Raw genomic sequence first — 25,817 nt, 5'->3', positions numbered from 1 at the left:
GCACACAGCCCTGTAGGGCCCCCGTGCTGAAGATCAGTGTGTCGGAGGGGTTATTGCCTAGCCTTACCACCTGGGGTCAGCCCGTCAGGAAATCTCAGACCCAGTTGCAAAGGGAAAAGTTCAGACCCAGGGCCCTGAGCTAATTGACTAGCTTGGAGGGCACAATAGTGTTGAAAGCAGAGCTGTAGTCGATGAACAGCATTCTCACAAAGGTATTCCTCTTGTCCAGGTGACATAGGGTGGTGTGCAGTGCAACGGCGATTGCGTCATCCATGGATCTGTTGGGGCAGTATGCAAATTGTAGTGGGTCTAAGGCAGGGGTGTCAAACTCTAGGTATCCCCCTTTCCTTTCATTCCATGGAGGGCCTACTGTCTTCAGGTTTTTGATTTTTCCTTTCAATTAAGCCCTAGACAACCAGGTGTGGGGAGGTCCTTACTAATTAGTGACCTTAATTCATCAATCAAGTACAAAGGAACAGCAAAAACCCGCAGACACTCAGCCCTCTGTGGAATGAGTTTGACACCTGTGGTCTAGCGTGTCAGGCAAGGTGGAGGTGATATGGTTTACAATAGTTTGACAGCTTGCTGATGAAGTTGTAGACATGTTTTCAGATCAGTCCTGCGCAGCAGCAGCTGACTTGATAGTGTATGCAGAGCACCTCTACTTTTAATAATATTTTTTTACTTGAGAAATACTGCACCAAACACTTTAGTTAGATGTAAAATTGCGCAACTAAGACCTCGTCAGCAAAAACGTCAAAATGAATTACAGATTTCTTGTTTTAATCTTAGATTAATTCTAAGTGTTTTGAGGTTGAAATGTTGTTACCTTGACTCAAGAGGGACAAATAACAATAACTGCCAGGGTACGATATAGTGAACAGAACACACCCACATCGAACCACACCCTACAAGATGCAAATCTCATTTTTCTTAATGAGCAGCAGAAAAAAAACGGGTGAGTTTAGCTGCTCTTTAAGTTTAAAGTGCATTTGGAAAGTATTCAGACCCCTTTACTTTTTCCACATTTTGTTACGTTACAGCCTTATTCTAAAATGGATTCAATCTTTTTTTCCCCTCATCAATCTACACACAATACCCCATAATGACAAAGCAAAAACTGAAATATCACATTTACATAGGCATTCAGACCATTTACTCAGCACTTTGTTGAGGCACCTTTGGCAGTGACAGCCTCGAGTCTTCTTGGGTATGAAGCTTGGCACACCTATATTTTGGGAGTTTCTCCCATTTTTCTCTGCAGAGCCTCTGAAGCTCTGTCAGGTTGGATGGAGAGTGTCGCTGCACAGCTATTTTCAGGTCTCTCCAGAAATGTTAGATCGGGTTCAAGTCCGGGCTCTGGCTGGGCCACTCAAGGATATTCAGAGACTTGTCCCGAAGCCACTCCTGCGTTGTCTTGGCTGTGTGCTTAGGGTCATTGGCCTGTTGGAAGGTGAACCTTCACCCCATTCGGAGGTCCTGAGCGCTCTGGAGCAGGTTTTCATCAAGGATCTCTCTGTGCTTTGCTCCGTTCATCTTTCCCTTGATCCTGACTAGTCTCCCAGCCCCTGCTGCTGATAAACATCCCCACAGCATGATGCTGCCATCACCATGCTTCACCGTAGGGATGGTATTGGCCAGGTGATGAGCGGTGCCTGGTTTCCTCCAGATGTGACCATTGGCATTCAGGCCAGAGTTCAATCTTGGTTTCATCAGACCAGAGAATCTTGTTTCTCAAGGTCTGAGAGTCCTTTAGGTGCCTTTTGACTAACTCCAAGTGGCCTGTCATGTGCCTTTTAGTGAGGTGTGGCTTCTGTCTGGTCACTCTACCATGAAGGCCGCCCGGCCAAAGCCAGCTCTAGGAAGAGTCTTGGTGGTTGCAAACTTTTTCCATTTAAGAATGTTGTGTTCTTGGGGACTTTCAATGCTGCAGAAATGTTTTGGTATCCTTCCCCAGATCTGTGCCTCGACACAATCCTGTCTCGGAGCTCTACGGATAATTCCTTCGACCTCATGGCTTGTATTTTGCTCTGACATGCACTGTCAACTGTGGGACCTTATATAGACAGGTGTGTGCCTTTCCAATTAATGACCAATCAATTGAATTTACCACAGGTGGACTCCAGTCAAGTTGTAGAAACATCTCAAGGATGATAAATGGAAACAGGATGCACCTGAGCTCAATTTCGAGTCTCATAGCAAAGGGCCTGAATACTTATGTAATGAAGGTATTTTTGTTTAAAAATTTGTATAAATTTGCACCCCAAAAATGTTTTTATATATATTTTTTTTCGCTTTGTCTTTATGGGGTATTGTGTGTAGATTGATGAGGAAAATGTTTTATTTAATAAATATTAGAATAAGGCTATAACATAACAAAATGTAGAAAAAGTCAAGGGGTCTGAATACTTTCCGAATGCACTGCATAGGCAGATTAAATAAGTTATGATGAACTTCATGGTGGTTAAGTGACGTATAGTGACGAGCTTGACGCAAATTTCCAATAAATATTGAGGGTAATATTTGAATGATGGTGACATGATGATCGGTGTTTGGCTGCCAATTATCAAATAAAAATATTTATATGTTAGTTGTCTTATCTGTATCTAATCGTATTACCTACCATGTCAACTTTATCAGCAAACTGTTATCTAGATCAGAGCAGTTCAGTATCACAGAGTAAAGCATGGAGGTCATGTAAATAAGGAAGCAAAAGGCCAAAGCAGCAGAATAACTCAGTTTTGTGATTGTCTGGATGATGTCATCTTCATTAATAACAGTTCCATCTAGATTTTGATCAAGGTTATGACAGAAAACGTGGATTTTTGTTGTATTCTTTTATCAGGTTTTGGGGTGCCGTTTTCTGTCCGCTTTTGGATTCTGAGAAGTTTAGTCCAATGAATACATTCGAAGCAAAGCATCTAGCCTGTTTTTTGCCCACAGCTGTTTCAAATAATCAACTCATCATCAAGCTCTGATTATTGGAATCAGCTGTGTAGTGCTAGGGCAAAAAAACAAATGTGCCCCCAGGGAGGGCCCCAGGACTGAGTTTGGGAAACCCCTGATCTAGAGTGCATGCCCCAAAACTAGATTTCTGTGAGAGAAAAAAACATCAGTAGAGTTAAAAATGTGATGGAAACACATTGAACTTCTGCTTTTTATTCGGTACATGGAAACTTAATCCCAAAAGTGTTTTTAATGTGCAATACATCATTCCGTGCAGTATTTGATCTGCAACAAGTCTGTTTGATGGTAACACACCTCTGGTGGGAAAAGGTGAATTTTTTTAATGCATATTTTTGAATATTCACATATTCACTTATCTCCAATTGGATGGAAACCTATCTTGTGTCTCTAATCCCTGGATGGACAGAAACATTTCTCTCGCTATCCTTTTTTTCCAGCGTTGAGAAAATCCCTCAATAGCAAAATTATTTAACATAAAAAATAAGAATAAGCGCAGTTCAACCATATTGATTGAGAAGTTGTGTTGCTAGCCTCTTTGCTGCCATACAGTTCTAGAAAGCTGGTAAAAAATATATGGCTGCTTCTGTAGCAAATTTATAACACACACCTCTAGATTTCTGTATGAAGCCTGCTGAAATGTGAATGGATAAATCGCCCGATGAAAACACACACACTGACTTATTTACATGCCTGACGCCATATATCAGATAGATCCAGTGTGATTTAAACACACCTCGTAAATTCTCCTTGATTCAACTGGGAATGTGCCAGCACAAAACAGCTAACATTCTATTTGCATGTTGCATATTCAAATGTAAAAACACAGAGATATAAATATTACACCATCACCAATGACATACATAAGAAATATATTTCAATATTATCGGTCGATAGCGACCTCCCTGGTCTTCCCAACAGTCAAAGTGAGAGGCCATGCTTTTATTCCACTAGCTTTACAGGGACTTTACCAGATGCTGTATTTTTGGCACTGACCACTTGGATAGTGAGACAACTGACATTCTAGTGTGAAACCACAGAGAGGCTGAGAAACCAACAGAACATGTTTAATAGCATCGTCTGAGATATGAGACCCCTTTAAGATATGAGACCCCTTTAAGATCCAATCCTCTTCCTGCCCTGAAATATGACTCCAGGGAGGAGGTGGATGCAGCACTCAGAGGGGGCTTCATCATCTTCACCTTTCCTGGGTTAGAGTTCGAAGGGGAGAGGCAGTGTGGGCTATCACGAGGCTGCATCCAGCCATCACGAGTACTCATTAAACACCTGAAATATTGATAAAGAAAACAACTTTAGACTGCAAAATTTAGAGGGAATCTGCAATGCTGTAGACAACAAAGATCTGTTTGTGTGCCATTGCTCACGTGTGTGTGTGTGTGTGTGTGTGTGTGTCTGTGTGTTTGTGCATGTTTGTGAGTGTGTGTGTGTCTACCGTACATCGTTCCTCTAGGTGAATGTATGCAGTCTTTGCTTGTGTGCGTCCATGCACACAAGATTACTGTGAATGTCACATGGTTAGAAGGTTTCATACCTAAATATCACAAACACTAATTCATTCAACCTGGAGGGCCAATGAGAGCAGTAAAGCAAAGGCTATTTACAGTGTTTACAATGGTGTGCTCAGCTAATCGCTGGAGGGATACACTAATACAAACAGCTGTTAATATTTAGATGGTATTTTCTCTCTTCTCTGGATTGTGTTGCGTGTATCAAACACCACAGTATTGAGCTGTCTTTTATCACACTGTCTAGGCTCCTATAGGCATTAGAGCTCCCCACCTCTCTATTCTCTCACTTTATCCCCATCACTCTATTCTCTCTCTTTATCCCCACCTCTCTATTCTCTCACTTTATCCCCATCACTCTATTCTCTCACTTTATCCCCACCTCTCTATTCTCTCTCTTTATCCCCACCTCTCTATTCTCTCACTTTATCCCCATCACTCTATTCTCTCTCTTTATCCCCACCTCTCTATTCTCTCTCTTTATCCCCATCACTCTATTCTCTCTCTTTATCCCCACCTCTCTATTCTCTCACTTTATCCCCACCTCTCTATTCTCTCACTTTATCCCCATCACTCTATTCTCTCTCTTTATCCCCACCTCTCTATTCTCTCACTTTATCCCCACCTCTCTATTCTCTCTCTTTATCCCCACCTCTCTATTCTCTCTCTTTATCCCCACCTCTCTATTCTCTCACTTTATTCCCACCTCTCTATTCTCTCACTTTATCCCCACCTCTCTATTCTCTCACTTTATCCCCACCTCTCTATTCTCTCTCTTTATCCCCACCTCTCTATTCTCTCACTTTATCCCCATCACTCTATTCTCTCTCTTTATCCCCACCTCTCTATTCTCTCACTTTATCCCCACCTCTCTATTCTCTCACTTTATCCCCACCTCTCTATTCTCTCACTTTATCCCCACCTCTCTATTCTCTCTCTTTATCCCCACCTCTCTATTCTCTCACTTTATCCCCACCTCTCTATTCTCTCACTTTATCCCCATCACTCTATTCTCTCTCTTTATCCCCACCTCTCTATTCTCTCACTTTATCCCCATCACTCTATTCTCTCTCTTTATTCCCACCTCTCTATTCTCTCACTTTATCCCCACCTCTCTATTCTCTCACTTTATCCCCACCTCTCTATTCTCTCACTTTATCCCCACCTCTCTATTCTCTCTCTTTATCCCCACCTCTCTATTCTCTCACTTTATCCCCACCTCTCTATTCTCTCTCTTTATCCCCACCTCTCTATTCTCTCTCTTTATCCCCACCTCTCTATTCTCTCACTTTATCCCCACCTCTCTATTCTCTCTCTTTATCCCCATCACTCTATTCTCTCACTTTATCCCCACCTCTCTATTCTCTCACTTTATCCCCATCACTATTCTCTCTCTTTCCGTTTGCCCCTTTTCCTTTCCTTGATATGCATCTCCATTTTGATCTTTCACCATCTTCAGCCTCTCTTTATATTCTCTATCTGCATTTTCCATATTTTCATCCCATCTCTGTAATCTGCAACCCCCTCTCTTTCTTTCTTAATAACCATTCTCTGTCCCTCTCTCTCTCTCTCCTTGGTGAAACAGGAAGAGAGTGTTGCACGCCAAAATGCTGATGTAACCAAAATGCCAACAGCAGCTCATGACTTTACATTCCACATTCCCAGCCTATCCCTGTGTCTGCCAGGCAATATGGGTAAAAGACATGGGGAGATTCTCAATTGGTTTTGCGAACTCCTCCGTCATCTCGTCCTTTTGAAAAAGGTCAAAGATAATCGAGGAGCGGAGGCGATGACGAAACGTGGAAACAAATGCGCTTCTATAAAATCAGACTCCTCCACTCGGGGTGGAATTGTAAAATAAATGTGTGAAGTGCTAAAAACAAATGTAGCTAGTTGTGCAACACATTTTATAGATAAAAATGATACACTATTTATCCTTTTAAATGTGCGCAAGCTTTTCTCCTTTATAAAAACAAGCGCTAATTCAAAGGGGGTGTGGCAGTTTGTAAAACACTTCTGAGCTAGAAGCCGCAAGGATACTCTTGTGCATCCTCTGCAGAAGTAGGTAATCAAGAAGGGGAGCAGACTCCTTCATTCATCTACTAACACATTGACACTCTCCTCGACCACAGGTTTCCGGGTCACGGAGGAGAGAGGGCAGAGTCGTAAAGGACGGTCTTTTGCCTAAATGAGAATCGCCTATTATGAAGCTCTTCAGAACTCCACATTGAGGGGAGAACACTGGACAGACATGGAAGGGGGGGTAAAGAGGCTCCAATATTGCCACCCTGCGCTAACAGAAGCTCTTACAGCAGTGGCATATCTCAGGATGGAGGCTAATAGGGGTAAGGAACCTCACTTCACAGACAGCCTTAAGCCTACATGCCACTTCAGATGGTATCAAACAACGGACCACAGCTCCCCTGGTCTGTATTGCTGACTTTCTCTGACCATCTATCAAACCAAATACATTACCCACAGCAGTCACGTCCTCTGCCTGCTCTGTCCAGACACTAGTCTCTATTGAAGTCTCCATCATGTGTTTGACTCTGACTATCAGGCCTATCATGCTTCAATAGCTTCTGGACTGTTTTTCCTTCTCCTTTTTTAACTGAGTCCTTACGGACTATGTTGGGGGGTTTGCATAACACAGAGCTTTCTTTTTTTCTTCATTTATTTTCTTCATTTCTCTTGGCCCACATTTTAAATCATTCCATGTCAGAAATATGGGGATTATGAACATTGCATTGTTTCCAGATGAAATAGGCTGTTGGTTTTTCCTTTCTTTTTGAGACGTGAAAACCAGTGAACATTCTACGCGTGCTTACACACACTACACGCACACCGCTGCAGCAGCTCTATAGCTGCGACTGCGCAGAGCCGTCCAGGATTAGTGTCTTAAATACAGGGCAGTGCACCCTCCTGGATTCCGCCTGGAGGATAACACAGACACTTGGCATTGTCCGTTTCAGCTCTCTCAGCACGCAACACATCATTAATAACCTCAGACTAGGTAATGAAAAACCCCCACTGTTTTTCAGTTTGATTTATGGTGGATTCTGTGTATTTAAAGAGAAGGCCTAGAGTTTTACATAAAAGCCCAGGCAGCAGCAGTGTGTAATACTGGGTCCCAAGAGATGAAAGGTAAAGGTTTCTTTCTTCAGCAAGGTCACCGTGTTCTTCCTCTGTACTGGACTGGGAGATGCCTCTTCTCTCCTTTCCTCCTCACGTGGCCTCTCTGTAAGCAGAGAGAGAGGGACAGAGATATATAAAGATGTAGAGAGGTGGAGAGAGAGGGAGAGATAGAAAAGGGAGGGAGAGAGACAGGACAGAGGTGTGGTTTCAAGACCGACTTAGTGTCCCATTGTTTTCCATTAGTCCCCTGGAAAGAACATGTCCCCACTTTGTGATTCTCTCTTTCCCCCCGGCAGCATCTCTCTGACAGTGCTATTTCAGGTGCGGCTCGGAGAGGAGCGGCCTCAACCAGATCAATATATCAAAAGCGAACAGAGCGCCACACATTAAGCCTCAGCCTCCCTCCCTGCTGCAGTGCGGATAAATGAGAGGGACGCAAACTTCACTTTCTCTACTCAAAAAAGAAAGAATTTCTGCTGGGGCTAGAGAGAGATGGGCGAGTCATGCAGCAGGCATAGAATTCAGAGCTAAATATATATATACCCCTCCACCATCATCCCTCCCTGCCTCCCTTTATCACTCACTCCAACCCTCATCTCAGAAACAGTGATGGTGACAGATATGCCATAGAAGCCTCCAAGACTCACAAACTTAGGGCGAGGCTATAAAAAAGCTTAAAGAAAATCCTGAGACTAGCTGAGGAGACAGAGTCTTTTTTTTTTTAACGAAGCAGGCATCAAATGTTCTCCACAACATCAGCTTCTCAGAGCTAGCACTGACAGGGAGAGAATGGAGGTTGTCACGCGTACACACAGAGAAGCTGGCTGGCGCTGTCAGCTAAGATCAGCACACAGGCTCTGAGGCTTATAGCATAACACAGTGCAGGTGCAGCAAGGGAGGACAGGAGGAGAGATGGAGAAAGAGACAGACAACTAAAAGGCTATGAGTCAGACAGGAGAATAAGATGTTCAAGGCCTCCGAATGTACTTGGATATGATTGGAAATTGGAAAGTTGGAAGTTGGTAGCATGTACTGTAGCTACAGGTTTTGAAAGTTGCTCTCAAAACCCATTATGCTACGGCTAATTAGCTACAGACATGTCTTGTGGGATGGGGATGTGGTGGTCCTTTGGCTCTTATTAAGAAAGAATCTCAAGATCCCATGAGGCGGTCTTTCTGGAGACGCCATCCGCCAAATAACAGCTTTGACTAAAGGATCAACGATTGTCACTCCTCTACATGATTCTCCATCAAATAGCCTGAAGAATGAATTTTCATTTCAGATCTGGGACATAAAAAAAGAATGGAGAGCCAAGAAAACCAGTTTTGTCTAAAACCTTGTTTAAAGCCGGTACCCAGCTGTCTTCTCATTCAGGTCCCATGGCGCCAGATTTAGATCCTAATGCATTACCACAGGAGCCTAGCTGGGTGTGATTGTATTGTTTTCATATTCTTCCTGGCACCCTGAGGTGTACACCTGCAAAGATAAGAGATGTGTTGATAAGAGATAATACACTTAAAGAGGTGGTGTTTAATGTGATTAAAGATGAAGATACACATCTAGAGATAAAGACGGTTTGAAATAGAGACAGTACAGTAAGTGGATTAGCAGGCTGTTACACATCAATGACAATGTTTATGATTAGGTTCCAGGTAATTCACACGGCTACGGACAATAAGATAGCATCCAACCTGTCTTGACTTCATTCTGAATATCTATTTTTACGTAAACAAGAAAATAAGATGAAGAATCAGAGCATTTGTGCCCTGGATTCGGAGCTGTACTGAACATACCTTTTAGAATCCAGACACTTTCCAAGCACCAAGTGAAGATACAGTTGGTGATATCAGACTGGTAAATAATATCTCAGGAATCTATGTAATCTTTCTGACAAGTAAGGTCCCTGTGCGGGATGACATTTCCTTGTGGAACATGCAGGGCCTTCCTTCACAGGGCCTGGAACGCAGGGCATCATCCTGATGAAGGGCTACAGGGCCCACCACCCCACCATTTAAGGAATATCCACCTCTGGACACAATCATGCTGGAAACCCAACGATGAATCTTCTGTCAGGAGTGCTGTCACATCATACTTAATTACAAGGTTATCCTGAAACGTCAGCTTCTATCTCTCAGCACACAGTTTTATGACTACATCTCAGCTTGGACTGAACAGTTCTACCCCCACCATGGTTTAAAAAAAACGTGCCTTTTCTTTATCCCGGGGAGAATCTAATTGAAGCAGAAAAAATAGAATGCAAAGCTTTGTTTATAGATTAGTCTATGTTGTTCCTAAATACCACAATGATGGTTGATATAGGAGTGTACTGCCGACATTAAGAACCATTCATCCTGGACATGGATTCCAGCGCCAACTTTATAGGTCGTGTTTTGCAGATTGCATTCTTTGGAATAGTTTTTTCAATAGGCTTTATTGATATTGAATGACTCTATAAGTTCTGAGGGCAGACTGGTGACTGATGAATCCAGTACTGGCATCACGCGGAAAGAGAGAGACGCTAATGGAGAAAACTTTCCAGCGCCTGCTCCTGCATTGCACATATGATTAGAGATTTGTAGTGTAGAAATAGGTTATTTTAAATGGGTTATTTTAAATGGGTTATTTTAAATGGGATGAATAATGCATCTGTAGGGGGGGGGGGCGTTGGCATGTCCGTGTCGGAGCTCACGCCGACGGGGTGCGAGCCCTTGGGGCCATCCTTCATAAAACCACCGCATGGATCGCTCAAGGTCGAGGAGGAGCTGAGCTGCTGTCGTTGATGTGTACAGTACTGTATGTACAAGCACATGGGGAACGGGGGATGGAGGGAGGATAGACCTACTAGGTGCCAGGTTGTGGGGGTGCCGTGACTTTTCCTTCTGACCACTAAGGGTGACAACATGGTGGGGGCACGTGACAGAGATCCAGGGTGTCCCTCCCTCCACCACTCAAGTCTACAGCAGATCAATCCCAGGACGAAGCTTCCCCCACAGGCTGCAGAGACACAGTCACACCCTGCCTGGAGAGAACTGCTGCTGCACGCAGAGAGATATAGAGCACGTGGTACTTTAGACACCTTTCTTCAAATCAGGTAAAACAACAAAAGAAAACAAGGTAAAAGGACCCTATAATAAGGAAATCATTCTCATATGCGCATCAATTTGGCATCACGCTACAACACACTGTGTGTGCTTGGATCAAATTAATCAGGAGAACTGCATGTGACCCAGAGAGAATTGGGATGGTGTTATTGTAGTATTGGGATGGGAGGTTTCTCTTCTGTTGGATGGTTTTCTACTGCACAGAGCAGTGAGAGGTCCCTCAGCATTGCCATGTATTATTTTAAATTATTCTGTTCAGATGTATCTTTAATTGGGATGGGAGGTTTGGATTGTCCTGTTTTCCTCTCACCCATGGCCTGACTCTCTCTGTACTGCCTCTCAGTCCCCTTATGGTACACTGGCCCCTGGGCCTGAGACATCTTGGCACAACCTAAATGACTTTCTTGGATGTTCACTGTACTGTATAGCACATGTTAGCTTGGTACACTATGAACTGGGGGACACAGTTTCCATCAAGCTGTGAGCGACACTGTCATAATGCACTTAACGAAACGTTCATCCCCTCTTGCGTAAATGACAAGTCAAGGTCGGGGGTTAGAGGATGTGGGAGTAGAAGATAAGAGGGGAGGACTCTGTGGTTCTACCCAGGCAAGGAGACATCGCCTGGGCAAGTCCCTGTCCACTGGCCCAGGGGTGGCCTGGATGGTGGGTGACTCAGAGGCCATGACACACCCTGAACAGAGGTGCTGCTACTGAGGGTTTTAGTCATCTTCTGAGGGGATTACTCATGGCTTTCTGGAACATCTCCTGCCCCAGACTCATTTAACCTCCATCCTCCCCACCCACCAACCCACTTACAGCTTCCCAGCCAGATATTTTATTTTTAGTCCCTGGTGACTTTCCTGAAGAGCGTCATTGAAGCTAAGAAGTTCACCCTTAAACATTTAAAGTTCTTCCCATGACGTTATCTCTAAATGACAGTAGAATTATGAAACACTTATCATGAACGACGCAATAAAATGTCCAATTTACCATAGCTAATGAAAACATTGACAGAATAGTGGCGGAGCATCAAGCCCAGCTACATGTACTGTACTGTTCCCCTCACCTCCTTTTCTTTCTTTCTCCATCACTGGACATGGAGTTGCTGTTTCCCATGTTTTCATTACATTCCACCGTCTTGATTTACTACGCATTCCACTGGAATTGATAGTTCAATATGAAACCCCAGATTTGGTCATTATTCTTGGGTGGGATGTGGGGGTCTTTGTTCTGTTCAGTACCTCTGATGCTTGTCCGACTGTGTAGGCCTGGCAGCAGATGCATCTTGGGTCGCCTCTCCTCTCCCTGCTAAGAGGCCTCAGGCTGTGGCTGGCTGGACACTCAGATGGTGACAAGTCTATCTCGGCCAGGGAATCAGGGCATGGCGGCCAGGCTGGCAGAAACGGATGGTCTCCTAGAGGAAATGGCTTCTCTTCTGTTGGATGGTTTTCTACTGCACAGTGCAGTGAGGTCCCTCAGCAGTGCCATGTAGGCATTCTATTATTTTATATTCTTTTTATTCTGTTCAAATCCATCCTGTCTTCCACTGTCTATTCAAATTCTGTCAAATTCCGGTGTTTCACTTTTATAATGAATCATGTAAATACTGTATAAAAGCATGACGAGTCTAAGGATGAGAATTCACTCAAATACTGTAAACACACAGTAAAAGGAGTTTATGAAAGAAATATTCAAAACATCATACAGAATCAAGATAATGTCTTACAACACCACACTTGAAGTACAAGCTATATTGGGAAGATGAAAAACTGTCGCATGAACATCATCTCATTTGAATCATTAATAATTTGGTCTAAAAATAGCATAGTACGTGTTCTCGAAAATGAAGAAGAGGCTATTTTTTTTTTTTTTTTTTAAAGGTTACCCCCTTTTTCTCCCCAATTTCGTGGTATCCAATTGTTAGTAATTACTATCTTGTCTCATCGCTACAACTCCTGTACGGGCTCGGGAGAGGCGAAGGTCGAAAGCCATGCGTCCTCCGAAACACAACCCAACCAAGCCGCACTGCTTCTTAACACAGCGCGCATCCAACCCGGAAGCCAGCCGCACCAATGTGTCGGAGGAAACACCGTGCACCTGGCGACCATGGTTAGCGTGCACTGCGCCCGGCCCGCCACAGGAGTCGCTGGTGCGCGATGGGACAAGGATATCCCTACCGGCCAAACCCTCCCTAACCCGTACGACGCTAGGCCAATTGTGCATCGCCCCACGGACCTCCCGGTCGCGGCCGGCTGAGACAGAGCCTGGGCGCGAACCCAGAGCTTCTTGGCCACCAGGGAGGCCAAGAAGAGGCTTTTAACCAAGTTTTTTTCTTTCTATTCTGACATGGGTTGCCATGGCGAGCCTTGTTCTCAGACATACTAAAAAACTTCCCTAATTAAACCTCCCAAATTAAACAAATGTCATTCAAACAAATACATTGTTCTATTTCACAACGACGCACGTGCAAGACTATATTCTTTTAAACTCACAACCACGTGAGTACATACGATCCTAAACCTTGACACTCTCTCCATCCAGGCCGTAATGGCCAATGAAAATGCCTCGACGAGGTCTATTGACGTCAATTGAATGCTAATGATGTTTCCGTTGCTTTAATTCCTCTTGCGTTCGAAAAAAACATGCCAAACATATGAATACCATTAGTTTCCGTGGCTACAAGTCATTGTGGGAGGAGGTCATTGATTTGTAAAGTGTTTGAGGTGAAGATTCTGACTAAATATAGAGAGGTGAAGAAAGAGTGTATAATTTCATGACAGGGGAGTCATATCCATATTGTCATGGGAACCTCTTTATGCCCGACACTGGGCACCGTGTGTGATGTGTGTGTGTGTGTGCGTGTCTGCGTACGTGCATGTGTGTGTGTGTGCGTGTGTGTGTGTGTGTCTGCGTGTGTGTGTGTGTGTGTGTCTGCGTGTGTGTGTGTGTGTGTGTGTGTGTGTGTGTGTGTGTGTGTGTGTGTGTGTGTGTGTGTGTGTGTGTGTGTGTGTGTGTGTGTGTGTGTGTGTGTGTGTGTGTGTGTGTGTGTGTGTGTGTGTGTGTGTGTGTATAGCGGTGAGTAGGGCTGTGGCGGTCATGACATTTTGTCAGTCAGTTATTGTCATGAAAAAGACTGAGTGTCTCACGGTTATTGACCGTTAATTAACATAAAAATGTTTAGCATCTCCAGGCCTCTAGCACACAAGCCGTTGATGCGCACCTTTGGAACATCTACATTTTAAAAAGGCGAATAAATTAATTTAATATACACCATCACAACACATCCCTTATTTATTTTAGGCAGGTATAAAGAAACTTTATCATATGAAGAAAAGGAGAATATGAGTTAGCCTACTGTAAGCCTTTGTTATCTGGCTATGCTCCATGCCATAGGCTGTAGGCTTGTTCATTTAGCTGACAATATACACTATATATACAAAAGTATGTGGACACCCCTTCAAATGAGTGGATTCAGCTATTTCAGCCAAACCCGTTGCTGACAGGTGTATAAAATCGAGCACACAGGCATGAAAACTCCCTAGAAAAAAACATTGGAAGTAGAATGGCCTTATTGAAGAGCTCAGTGACTTTCAATTTGGCACCGTCATAGGAAGCCACCTTTCTAACAGGTCAGTTTGTCAAATTTCTGCCCTGCTAGAGCTGCCCCGGTCAGCTGTAAGTGCTGTTATTGTGAAGTGGAAACTTCTAGGAGCAACAACGGCTCAGCATCAAAGTGGATGGCCACACAAGCTCACAGAACAAGACCGTCAAGTGCTGAAGCGCATAGTGCGTAAAAATTGTCTGTCCTCGGTTGCAACATTCACAACACTCACTACTGAGTTCCAAACTGCCTCTGGAAGCAATGTCAGCACAAGAACTGTTAGTCGGGAGCTTCATGAAACGGGTATCCATGGCTGAGCCAACCTTTACCAACCTTTCAAAGCGCTTCATGGCTACGGACGTGAGTGCTACGGGTCTGTAGTCATTTAGGCAGGTTGCCTTTGTGTTCTTGGGCACAGGGACTATGGTGGTCTGCTTGAAACATGTTGGTATTACAGACTCAATCAGGGACATGTTGAAAATGTCAGTGAAGACACCTGCCAGTTGGTCAGCACATGCCGGAGCACACGTCCTGGTAATCCGTCTGACCCCGCAGCCTTGTGTATGTTGACCTGTTTAAAGGTCTTACTCACGTCGGCTACGGAGAGCGTGATCACACAGTCGTCCGGAACAGCTGATGCTCTCATGTATGCCTCAGTGTTGATTGCCTCGAAGCGAGCATAGAAGGGATTTAGCTCGTCTGGTACGCTTGTGTCACTGGGCAGCTCGCGGCTGTGCTTCCCTTTGTAGCCTGTAATAGTTTGCAAGCCCTGCCACATTCAACGAGTGTCAGAGCCGGTGTAGTATGATTCAACCTTAGCCCTGTATTGACGCTTTGCCTGTTTGATGGTTCGTCGCAGGGCATAGCAGGATTTCTTGTAAGGAAATAGGGTTAGAGGGTTAGAGTCCCGCACCTTGAAAGCGGCAGCTCTACCCTTTAGCTCAGTGCGAATGTTGCCTGTAATCCATGGCTTCTGGTTGGGGTATGTACGTACAGTCACTGTGGGGACGACGTTCTCGATGCACTTATTGATAAAGCCAGTGACTGATGTGGTGTACTCCTCAATGCCATCAGAAGAATCCCGGAACATGTTCCAGTCTGTGACAGCAAAACAGTCCTGTAGTTTAGCATCTGCTTCATCTGACCACTTTTTTATAGACCGAGTCACTGGTGCTTCCTGCTTTAATTTTTGCTTGTAAGCAGGAATCAGGAGAATAGAGTTGTGGTCGGATTTAGCAAATGGAGGGCGAAGGAGAGTTTTGTACGCATCTCTGTGTGTGGAGTACAGGTGATTGAATTGTTTTCCCTCTGGTTGCACATTTAACATGTTGATGGAAATTTGGTAGAACTGATTTAAGTTTCCTTGCATTAAAGTCTCCTGCCACTAGGAGCGCCGCCTCTGGGTGAGTGGTCTTCTGTTTGCTTATTTCCTTATACAGCTGACTGAGTGCTGTCTTAGTGGCAGCATCTGTCTGTGGTGGTAAATAAACAGCCACGAAAGTATAGCTGAAAACTCTCTAGGCAAGTAGTGTGGCCTGCAATTTATCACAATATACTCTACTTCAGGCGAGCAAAATCTAGAGACTTCCTTAGATTTCGTGCACCAGCTGTTGTTTACAAATATGCACAGACTGTCCCCCCCTGTCTTACCGGAGTGTGCTGTTCTATCTTGCCGGTGCAGCGTATATCCCGCTAGCTGAATATCCATGTCGTCATTCAGCCACGATTCCGTGAAAATAGGATATTACAGTTTTTGATGCCCCGTTGGTAGGATATTCATGATCGTACCTCGTCTAGTTTATTGTCCAATGATTGCACGTTGGCGAGTAGTATTGCCGGTAACGGCAGCTTTCCCACCCGTTTTTTCCGGGTCCTGACCAGGCATACGGCTCTTTGTCCTCTGTACCTGCGTCGTTTCCTCTTCCAAATAACGGGGATGTCGGCCCTGTTGGGTGTTTGGAGAATGTCTTGTGCGTCTTGCTTGCTGAAGAAAAAATCTTTGTCTAATCCGAGGTGAGTGATCGCTGTCCTGATATCCAGAAGCTCTTTTTTTGCCGTAAGATACAGTGGCAGAAACATTATGTACAAAATAAGTTACAAATGACGCAAAAAAAATACATAATAGCACAATTGGTTGGGCGTCCGTAAAACTGCTGCCATTTCTTCCGGCGCCATTTGCTCCCTACCCCAATGCATAGTGCCAACTGTAAAGTTTGGTGAAGGAGGAATAATGGTCTGGGGATGTTTTTAATGGTTCGGACTAGGCCCAAATTCCAGTGATGGGAAATCTTAACGCTACAGCATAAAATGACATTCTAGACGATTCTGTGCTTCCAACTTTGTGGCAACAGTTTGGGGAAGGCCCTTTCCTGTTTCCGCATGACAATGTCCCCGTGCACAAAGCGAGGTCCATACAGAAATGGTTTATTGAGATCGGTGTGAAAGAACTTGACTGGCCTGAACAGAGCCCTGACCTCAACCCCATTGAACACCTTTTGGGATGAATTAGAACACCGACTGCGAGCCAGGCCTAATCGCCCAACATCATTGCCCGACCTCACTAATGCTCTTGTGGATGAATGGAAGTCCCTGCAGCAATGTTCCAACATGTAGTGGAAAGCCTTCCCAGAAGAGTAGAGGCTGTTATAGCAGCAAAGGGCGGGACCAACTCCATATTAAAGCCCATGATTTTGGAACGAGATGTATGAGCAGGTGTCCACATACTATTGGTCATGTAGTGTATGTAAGTCCCATGCCATTATTTTATTTTATATGATGTTTTAGGAAGAAGAATACAATTGAACTTAGCTAAAATAGATCGGATATTTTTCCCATTACAGAGCGAGTGCACATATGAAGTGGCTGTGTTGTGCGTAAAAGTGATCATTCGAAACCTTAGAATGCCTTAGAAATCGAAACATACAGTATATGGGCTGTATGATGCGACTATAGGCTTTTGATGATTTGAGAAAGTCATTACTAATATGTCAAATTAGTTTTGATTTACAACGGCCCATATCTAATGGGCAAGAACAGGGGCATGGGAAAAAACACATGGCATCTGTATGCACTCGCTTTCCTGCCTGTCCATTTTGTAAACTACTTCGGTTTTATAGTGGACCATGTGCTTAACATGAGCAGCTTAGAAATAAATATAACAACACTTATTTCACTCTCGCTGCCTGCCCGACAGGTGATATTCTGCCCTAACTCTGTATGCCATGGGCTCTCCAACCATGTTCCTGCAGCTACACAGTGCTTCATTTGGGAAACCAAGTGAAATCTGTATTTGAACATCGATAGTAACATGTTTTCGCCACAAAACATATTTCACTAAACTGTTGACTCTGCACGCTCGAGAAAGTAATAAAGGAGAGAGAGGAGATGGAAACGCATGGTGGTGAGATATTCTGTATAGCTAAAGGTAATGTGTCACCCAATTAATTTTGAAAATATAAAACAATTCCCTATTACTAGGCTATCCAAAATCAAATACAAATTCACTATAATTGTAGGCTAACTATGTAAGCCCCCTGCACAATCAAGGAACCAACAGCATGGCCTAGGGCTATATACGTTTTCTCCCAGACTCGTGTATAGACATTTTGGAGCATAGCATAAGGTAACCAGTCCATCCAGTATGCATAATAATACAATCCATTACTCTAATTTGTTTAATTTTGGAGTATAGGCTAGCCAGCCCAATTATGTACCAAAGACGTCTTAAATCAGTTTTGTTTTATGTTTTTCTGCCATGCATAATATGCGGTAGGCTATGTATTGTATAATGGGACAATCATAACTTGAATTCAGGTTTTTCTTTCGGACTTGGGCTCATAAGCCTATGCATAAGCTCTAATATGGGTATGAGAATTTTGAATGAATCATCACCTTAGAAAGCGGAGTCCATTTCGTTGTGTAAGGCTTTGAAACAACATCCACAACAAACATGTTTTATACTCAGTTTCAACTTGCTGTTGAACTTTTTTATTCAAATTGATGAATCACAGTGAGGTGAGTTTTAAAAGTACGATAGGCCTACTGTTTTGATGATAAGTGCTTGATGTGACTTTTGATACCATTTGCATTGATGTCAGAGTGGTTAGAGGGACAATAGAGCCTTGAGTACCAGGCCATTATGACCTGATGGTATTTATCAAGTTGGGTACTACTAAAGCATGTAAAGAGTGCATAAAAGGAGATTACTGTGGCTCAGCGGTCACTTGGAATTTCACTGCGGTCATGACTCATGACTGCCGGTGTAGTGGTAATACGGTCACTGAAATAGCCCTAGTTGAACTTGCCATGTCCAGATCCACATTCATAGCAAGTTAAATGTAGTCTGTTGTCATGCAATTGAATCCCCTAAGAAGGCTATCACTGACAGTGACAGTGCTTTTACCTTGCTGTAAACCACTTTGTTATGTTCTCTATGCATCAGACTTGCTCTTATGCTGCCTCTGCAGGTTGGTACCTTGGTCACATCTTAAATCATCACTCTGCACTCTTGTTAAGTGTGTTCTGGTGTGCCCAATCATTGGCCACACACCTGATCTTAGTGAGTGGTTGTTTCCTTTGAAATGGGGTCTGTTTTGCTCGCGTAAAAAAACACGGCATGCATCCTGGTGGTGCGGTGGACTATTCCATGGATAGAAAACAGAAGATTATAGTTCGACTCTCACCGATACCTTGTGTTTACATGTATAATGGCCAATTCCATGTGTCCTCTCTGTGTTAACCCCAAATAAGCTAGTAGTGTTATTAAAAGTCTTATTTAAATATTCAGTGAAAGTTTTAAGGTAGCTATTCAAAAACCTCCAGATAACCTATCATTTCTGTTCTCAGAGCGTTAATAAATCTCCCATGAAAACTTTCAAGAAACCAAAGTAAAATGTTCTCAGAACCTCCCAGCAACTTAAAAATAAATGTTCCCAGAACAGGTGAAATTGTCATTTCTGTTCTCAGAATGTTAAAAAAATCATTTAATTTACCTAGTCAGGAAACGTATAGCTTCGTTCCCACAACCAATGTGAAACCAAAAACATGCTGTACGTTCCCACAACCAATGTGAAACCAAAAACATGCTGTACGTTCCCACAACTTCCAAGGAACCAAATGTGCTAGCTGGGAAGCAACGTCCTGGTGGAGCTCCATTATATTGTTTTCACCTCGCTATGTTTTCCTATTAGTGGAGGAAAACTAAACAACAACAATATTTAGACCTGTTTTAACCAAGTTATTTGGATCAGAGCAGTTAATTTTCTGCACTGCGACATTTTTACTATGTGATTTGAATTGATTACTGGCCGTATAGCCGCTACTGACCTCCAGTGCCTCAAGGTCAAATCCTCCCTCCCCCTACCACCATCTGTACAGTACATGCATCCATACATACTGTACATAGGATAGAGATAGTGTCCAACCAGGCATGCATCGTGTTACCCAGACCTTCCTCAATCAGCACTATTGGACCGGATCACAAAGTGCAAACCAGAAAATTGGCTTCTGGGACCAAGATGGCTGTCGTATTGTGTAAAGGGCCATTCACAGAGGTTGAAAAGAGCTTTGTGGGGGAAATTGAAGAATGCTGAGAATAAATGTTTACTCTATAGGATGTGCTGGCCACAGCTTGCTGTGTTGGTGAATAAATGATGAAGTGAGGGACGGAGGAAGGAAGGGTGTTGCTGTCTTGCCCTGCTGAGCTGTTCAGCTTTGAACGTCATGCTTATGTGTGTGTGTGTGTGTGTGTGTGTGTCTGAATGAATCTGCACACTGTGCACACACCCCTATATGCCTTCGAGTGTGTGTAAAATCCACCGGAAAGAGATGACATATTTACTTGATACATAACAACAATATGTCTAAATGTGTGTGTGTCTGTGTGTGTCTGTGTGTGTCTGTGTGTGTGTCTGTGTGTGTCTGTGTGTATGCATGTGTGTGTGTCTACATCAACAATACCCTTCCTTTGCAACCCTCACTCCTCAGAATTCAATCTGTGGCTGTATTCTCCTGTTAAATATTTTCTATCTCTCTTAATTACCACCCAAAGCAGTTGACTACCGCTCTGCTCTCTGTTGTATAATTGATTCCCACTCAGCGTACTGCACCAACAGAAAACAAGTCTGTTTAGCTGTGGCCATTTGATTTAGTGTTGAAGGGATCTCAATGCATTGGTCAATACTTACAACTTACAAAGCAATTTAGAGCACCTATTAGAAGACAGGTATCTACGTTATGCATTGAGAGTGCATCATTCCTGAAATCTAAACAAGCTCTATAATATGGGAGATGCCAGAGTAAATCACTTTTCATGAATGTATCTTAAAAGCATGGCTCAGAAAGAAATCAATTGTTCCTGAGCTGGGAGGAGAGATAGTGTAAATATGAGGTCATAATAAGGCCTTAGTATCTGGAACACCCTCTCGGGTTTAATTATTAAAGAGTTGCTGCTCTTGCTGATGCTGAGTGTGAGTGTGTGTGAGTGAGTGTGTGTGTGTGTGTCTCTAACGCAGTAATGCAGGTCGGGAATGGAAGAAGACCTTTTCAAGTGCTTGTCAAGAGCTTGTTTTTGGACCCAAGTCACTTAGTAGATACATCTTATACTCTCCTGAAGCTCTATTTATACTGCAGATTCAACACAAATATAGCATGCTCTTATACTGTCATCCAATAACAATACGTTATTCTTTACAGACAAATGCTCATGTAATGTACCAACCTCACTGGGATTTGACACCATGCTTCCATCTGCACTCTGTAGTGGTACTACCACAGGCAGGTAGCCTAGAGGGCGGCAGGTAGCCAAAAGGTCACAAGTTCAAATCCCCGAGCTGAAAATTTGAAAAATCGTGCCCTTGAGCAAGGCACGTAACCCGTAATTGCTCCAGGGTCGTTGTTGATAATGGCAGACCATGGCCAGGACCCCACTCTCGGAGGGTGTCTCAGGGAGAGTTAGGATATTCAAAAAACACATTTAGGACAAATATAAGCATCCACCAAATTATTATTATTATTAAGCCATACAAGCTCAGCTGGAGGTGATCGTCACTTTAGGATTCTTGGAAGGTCATGACATTATAGGAAGACATAACTATGACTTCCAATACACACACACACACACACACACACACACACACACACACACACACACACACACACACACACACACACACACACACACACACACACACACACATTTCAGTATGTCATACTGAGTTTTTGGGACATGCACAGAGTGATGAGGTTTTGATGACTCCTGGATTAGACTGGCATGATGTAAATACTGTGGTCAGGGAATCAAACACACAAACAATGACCCCACTCCCCACACACACCCATTCTCCCCCACAACACGAGGAGTGCAGTGTGAGCGATGGAGGTGTCACCTGGTCCTGCGTGTGGCCCTGTGGCTGGGCTCCTCAGTAACATTGACAGGGACAGTTGGACTGGGGGACAGGCGTTGTGACAGTGCCCTTTCGGTCTGCAGCAGGTGCTGTCAGTACCTCCTGCCTCCGTTGTGCCACTGCTGTCTCCTGGCATTTCACTACACTAATCCCTCCACCCACACTCAGCTCACATCAGCGTCTGCAACGCCAGGTTACAGACACTAAGCACGGCCTGTTTACATCTTAACACTTGTTTGAGAAGCAGACTAGATACTTAGTTTGAAGCAAGATCTGAATATACTTGATATATTTTTGTTTTTACTAAAGAAACCAAAATAACCAAGAGAGGAGTTTTGGCACTCCCATTGAAAGAATATTAGGTGCAGGGGGAAAAACGCTTCTGTCAAAAGTATAAACTAAAAAATTGGGAGAAACCCCCCTACGCTAAAACAAACACAAATACACTAGAACCAAGTGGACTAGCTCCCTTCGGGCTCCCCCTTTCAGACAGACAGCAGAATGGACCAGTAACCCCACAGATAAAAAATCCTGTCTGACATTGTGTAATATGTGGAATATTCCATAGACCCCGACCAACATACATACCTAAGCCTGCTTAATCCACACTGTCCGCTTTCCAGGAACCTAAACAATTCATAGTACAGCACAGTACAGTAGTGCTTAACAGATGGGCTTAGTGTAGTTCAGTCAGTACGGCTGGGTGGGATACTGAGCTGACAGACGTCTGTCAGTCAATTGCTCTATGTTTGACAAGGGATTAGTGCCAGGATCAATATATTAACACACGTAATTAGTTAGCACGTAATCAGATGTTGTGTTTTTCATTAGGATTCAATGAATATTTAATGGCAAGACAAAGTCATGAAATGATATATGATGGAATATAAGCAGGGGCACCGTCTGGTGGAGTCCGCAATAAAAAAGACGACGAGGGATAGGAAGTAATCTCAGCGTGTTGGCCGGGGATTCGTTCATGAAAGAGTAATTAAAAGTTTAGCTAGCTAGTTCTATTGACTGCAATAACAATGCTACAGGACTTAGTCACAGTTCAGGACATTAATGTGAGAAAAATGACTATACAGTAAATACACTGACAGTTGATAAACCTGTGTGTAAGTGCCCAATAAAGGTGCGTTATGAAAACAAAGTTCAATGGAAACATGTCATGGAAACAATCAACTCTTTCAGCTTTATGCTAAGCTGGGGAACAATAGCGCTGCTGGTTGGAGGGAAAATCAGGCCTCACTACCCCAGTCAAAGTTCTGAATTTAAACAACTAATTAGTGTTGTTTTATAAGGGAAAATACCAAAAAGAAGACATCCAGGGTCTTGTTACTCTCTTTTCAGCTGTGTGTTCACATACATTGTCCTGGACACGTATTGATCTTTGGAGAAATGAAGAGGAACGAAATCAGTATATTTTACATGAATGCATGTAACGGTCGTCGTAATCCTCCTCCTCGGACGAGGAGGAGAGGTGAGAAGGATCAGACCAATATGCGGAGTGGTTTGTGTCCATGATTATTTATTAACAAAAATAACCGGAACACTAATGAAACAAAATGACAAAAGAGAAACGAACCTACAAACAGTCCCGTGTGGCACGAATACAGACACGAGATACAAACACCCACAAAACACACGTGAATCCCCGGCTGCCTAAGTATGATTCTCAATCAGGGACAACGATTGACAGCTGTCTCTGATTGAGAATCATACCCGGCCGAACACACACATCCCAACATAGAAAATAACACATAGACAACCCACCCCAACTCACGCCCTGACCAACTAAATAAATACAAGAAAAAGGAAAAACAGGTCAGGAACGTGACAATGCACAACAAGAATTTTTCGCACATGCAGGAGATGGTTGGCGAGAACCATCCCCCGCATCCCCCCCACACACTCCCATTCATACATACACACAGGCAGGCATGTACTCGCGCACACACACACCACTGGAGTCCATGGTAACAGTAACCTGCTATGCCAGCTATAGGGTTGAAGCCCTAAACTAAAACCAACCATTCACAATCGTAGTTCACTGAGATCAAAAATATTGCCACTCCACTCCACGCTGGCTGTGCTCCACTCTGTTCAGAATGAAGAGCAGATTAAACCAGGGATTTTATTTATTTGGGAGAATTAGGGCTGACTGTGGCTAAGGATCACTATGATAGACGCATTAGAACCATCAAAATGCATTTTCTCTTTCTTTCTCTCTGTGGTATTATCCTTTAGTGACTTCACAGTGACTTCCACAGCAATCCAATCAGAGACCTTAGACAGATTAGGGTTAAATGGCATATCCTTACTGCTGACCAATAGCCAACAAGCAGGCCATACGCCCCAACAGATCTAGTGCAAATACTATATCTGAATAATCTGCACACCTCATAGAGCCAATCAAATGGCTCCTCTGGTGGAAGAATGTAGAAGTTGCTCCTAACCACTGGTCCAGGGTCAGGTATTATTGTGTTAATGGGCAATAGGCTGTGCGTGTATAAGGGTGGGCGATGTGACATGGGCTTAGCAACGGGCATGAGAATTGTCACTGCCAGCTGGGTGACATATAAAAGCCTCCTCCAATTTAGAGTAATCATGAGAAAGTCCTAAATCTGCCAATGTGTGCCGGTGAGTAATTAAGCCTTGTTAGTTTAGCATCGAGTGGATATGCTTGTCACCGGCCTGATTCCCAATTCTATTGTGGAGATCTCAACCTGTCACATCGGAGTGTGTGTTCCCCGCACAATACATGACTGGTGGTGTGGCCTCATACTGTCTTCAGGTGTGTGCATGCATGTGTGCGCACATTTGCTCCGCTAATCCAGCTTTCGCTCAAATATTTTTTATTGAGCACACACAAGAATGGTGTATAGGTATAAGACAGGTATACAATTCTTATCTAAGCATAAAAGAGCAGACAGAAACAACAAGACCCAGAGTTCTGGGTACAAAACAAATATTACAGAACAAGACATACAGAACCAGGACAGGTAGAAAGAAAGAGGGTAGGTGTCCCCCCCCCGCTTATCCCCCCCCTTTATCCCTCCCCCCCTTTATCCCTTCCCCTTATTCCCCTCCCGACTGCTCGGGTGGCGGTGCCAGCACATGCTGCCCAAAGGTGGATTAAAATATTACAATTGAGAGTGCGTTAAAAAGTACAAATTCACAGCGCCGAATGGTCCAAGTAAGAGAGGAAAGGCTGCCAGATTTGATCAAATGTTGATAATTTATTGTTCAGAATATATCTAATTCTTTCTAAGTGTACAGTGTTTGCCAATTCGCTGAGCCATAATTTGGTAGTGGGCGCTTGTCACGATCGTCTTCTGGTGAAAGAGTGGACCAAGTCGCAGCGTGATATGAATACATCTTCCCTTTTATTTATAACGAAGAGGAACACGAAACGAAACACTTTTACAAACTATACAAAACAACAAACGACCGTGAAGCTACAAAACGAAAGTGCACACACAAGCTACTAATGTTTAGACATAGACAATTACCCACAATCACCTAAAGCCTATGGCTGCCTTAAATATGGCTCCCAATCAGAGACAACAATAAACAGCTGTCTCTGATTGAGAACCAAACCAGGCAACCATAGACTTCCCTAAACCTCTATACTGAACACAACCCCATACACTATACACAACCCCCTAAACAATACACACACCCTAAACTAGACAAAACACACAAACATCCCCCATGTCACACCCTGACCTAACTAAACTAATAAAGAAAATCAATATAACAGAGGCCAGGGTGTGACAGTACCCCCCCCCCCCCCAAAGGTGCGGACTCCGGCCGCAAAACCTGACACAGAAGGGGAGGGTCCGGGTGGGCCTTCCTATGGTGGCGGCTCGGGTGCGGGACGTGGACCCCCCTCCACCATAGTCACTAACCGCTTTGGTGGCGCCTCTGGAACGGCGAGTCCCGGACTGAATACCATCCAAGAGGGCGCCACTGGACGGAGGGGCAGCTCCGGACTGAGGGGCAGCTCCGGACTGAGGGGCAGCTCCGGACTGAGGGGCAGCTCCGGACTGAGGGGCAGCTCCGGACTGAGGGGCAGCTCCGG

The sequence above is a fragment of the Salvelinus namaycush genome, chromosome 15, assembly GCF_016432855.1.
Source record: "Salvelinus namaycush isolate Seneca chromosome 15, SaNama_1.0, whole genome shotgun sequence".
NCBI classification, from domain to species: Eukaryota; Metazoa; Chordata; class Actinopteri; order Salmoniformes; family Salmonidae; genus Salvelinus; species Salvelinus namaycush.
The sequence above is the reverse complement of the archived record's forward strand: the minus strand, read 5'-3'. Positions refer to the sequence as shown.